The sequence below is a fragment of the Pteropus vampyrus genome, unplaced genomic scaffold, assembly GCF_000151845.1.
Source record: "Pteropus vampyrus isolate Shadow unplaced genomic scaffold, Pvam_2.0 Scaffold162, whole genome shotgun sequence".
Taxonomy (NCBI): Eukaryota; Metazoa; Chordata; class Mammalia; order Chiroptera; family Pteropodidae; genus Pteropus; species Pteropus vampyrus.
In genome coordinates, this window is record NW_011888943.1 from 2,266,494 (window position 1) to 2,269,582 (window position 3,089).

Below are 3,089 nucleotides of genomic sequence, written 5' to 3' on the forward strand. Positions count from 1 at the left end.
CGCAGACAGCTCGCCCAGATCGCGCTCCTTCTCTTCCCGCTCTGTTGGCTTATTTTAGGAAAAGAGGAAATTTCACTTTTTTTTTCCCCCAGCCACCGCCTACCCCGCGTCTCTCTCCAGCCCCATCTCTTCCCTGCGATGGGTTGATTTTTACCTCTGTGGTGCGCGTGACTGGGGAAGTGGTGTTGCCATGGTTTGCCTTGACCTTGGCATAGGAGGGACTGGATACAGCCATGGTTTAAGCTACTGGCTCCCTCGGGTTCCCTTGGCATCCTGGACCCAGCGCCCCCACCCCCCGCCCCCCGCGCTATCATTTGCCACATTTTTCTTGTTTGAACCTATCTCCGTTCCCCCAACGAATATGTTTCCCAGGGACTAAGACTGGGTTTCATTAATGCGTGTACCCCCAAAGGCCCAGCACAGGTGTTCAATAAATCCTGAGTACCGGGCACCTTTCTAAGCCCTTTAAACTTCCCCTGTTCCTTAAGAGTTAGATTCCCCACTTCTGTAAATGCCAGGTCCATATTTATGGCTCCAGAGCCTGGCAATAGAGCTCACTCTCATAATAACCATTACGGCATATTGCCTGTAGAATAAACTCACAGGAGTACCAGACTTCACATTCGCCTGCCCCCGACGGTACTGCCTTCCCGAGGCATGCTTGAGTAGATAACCGCTAACAAACATTTATTGGGCACCAGGCAGCTAGACACTGCGCTAATCCTCTTAAACGAATAAAGAGATAGATGCTATCAACCACACTTTACAGAAACTGAAGCTCAGGAGAATTAAGAGACTTTTCCCAGGTCCCACAGGGCGAAGATTCAAAGGAGGTGTGTGTGACACCAGCTGTGCCAGTAAACACTGTCCCATACCCACTTCTGAAGAGCAGAATGTCATGAGGGATGGAGGTGTCTAATGGGTTTCCAATGAAGATATTTCAAATTATGTGCACTATCCACGAAGGCAAATATGGCATCAGAAATATGACAATTCTTATTCATTGGAGGTGACCAAACCAAGGCTGGGTGGCCTTTGGTCAGCACTATTGAGAAGATTCATTTACGTAGTGGACCGTGGGAACTGATGACAGTTGAAGGCCTTTCAACTCAAAGATTATATGAATCTTTCCTTTCTCACTGGGAACTCTAGCTTTTAGTCACCTTGTGTTGACGCGTGTCAGTTAAAGAAGAGAAAAACCCAAGAATGTGTCATAGGAGAGAGAACTGAGACTAAATCAAGACAATCGAAAAGCAAATATTCTGGCATGAAGAAGTCTTTTTACTATATAGTAAACCATTAGCTCTGTCATCACGTCACTTGATGTAAATGATATTTTAAGTTTAAATCTCATCAAAAGAGGATCAAATGATAAAAATCATTTAGAGAGTTCTTTCTGAAGGCTTAAAATACTTTAAAAAGAATACTGTCCACAGTCGCTATGAAATAAGCATGCTCGTGGAGGGCATTTGTCCAACACATCATTTGTAGACCAAATCCACAGTATCAGAGAAACAAAGAGTGAGAGAATTTAGGCATGAAGAGCTTGAAGTGACTGGCTCAAGATAACAGAAATAATTACGGGAAAAAAACTGAGACCGAGAAATCTTTCCCTTGATAGCTAATGTTGAGTATAATCAACATCCATAAATAATTAAGCTAGAAGTAAGGAAATTAAAATCAAACTAGAAAATAGCTAACTAGATGTGAAGAGACAAGAGGTTATTTTAAATTGCTAGGTTGGATCCAGTATATGGTTTTATCTGTTTTTGGTGAAGTCAAATCGATACGCATTCAAAATACACAGATGGCGCTATGCTATTCACAGGAAGGACAGCCCCTTACACTTCTCTGAAATGTACTGTGCACACTGTGATAGAAAGAGACAAAAATAATGCAGAGATATACAATGTAAGCAGTGCTCATGGAGTTGCCCAGGGCACAATTTGCCCAACTGTACACCACCAGCCAGACATATGGTTTCATTGGAGATAAGCGTGACACATTAAAAAAAAAAAAAAATGATCATTTCAATCTCTGTTTTCAATTCAATTTTCAACACTTAGAACTTAACTTGCAGTATCCGTTTCCATTTGCTTCCTCAACATCCAGACTCCCTTCTTTCAACAGCGGTCGCCATTTTTCTCACCTCCCAATACGGGTGTGCAGCCTTGTACACTGCCCTCCTTCATACATACTGACTGGCTCAGACATGGGCACGTGACCAAAGCCGTCAGGGTGAGAGTTAATTGCATTACTTAGGCTGAAAATGAGAGCGAGAATTCACATTGTAAAGGGCTGGTATGGCGTCTATGGATGGAGCCCAGAAGCTACAAGGGCAGAGGCCACAGAGAAGCAGCAGGAACGAGAGATGAAAGGGGCAAACCAAATCCTGATGACACTGTTGGAACACCCTGGTCCTGCACCCCAGGAATGTATAATGATATTTAAGCACACGTGAAGCTGGAATGACAATCAGACCCCAAAATGCAATGACTTAAGTTGGGTAAGAGTTTATTTATGTCTCGTGAAACAACCCAAGTGGGCAGATCGTCCCGGGAAGATAGGATGCTTAGTCTCTAGCTGGTGGGTCTACTCACTGCCACGTCTCAGGAAGGGAGAAGAGACGTGGGGGTTAGGGACTTCAACATATAAATTTTGGAGTGACATAGATGTTTAACCTATAATGCTACCCTTATTAAAATCATAGTAATTAAAGTGAAACCAGTGTGAGTTCAAAATAGAAAGCCTAGTACCCTTCTCCTATTTGGACATCTTGCTGATATGAAACAAAACCTCTTGTTGATATGATACAAAACTACGTCATGAATTGAAATAGAACTTTGTAACCACAGCATCCCAGTGCCAGAAATTAACCCAGAGGTTCCTTGTCTAATGTATTCACAGCAGAAATCCACTCTAGCTTGAAATATAAAAGATTTGTGGCTTTCTTTCTGCATTTTGGTCAATCAATTGTTGTTGTTTGTTGTTTTTATTATTATTATTATTATTATTCAGCTCTTTAGGACAGAAAATTAAGTACAGAAATCCAGAGGCTTCTGCTGTTTTCCAGAGCAGATAATGGGCTC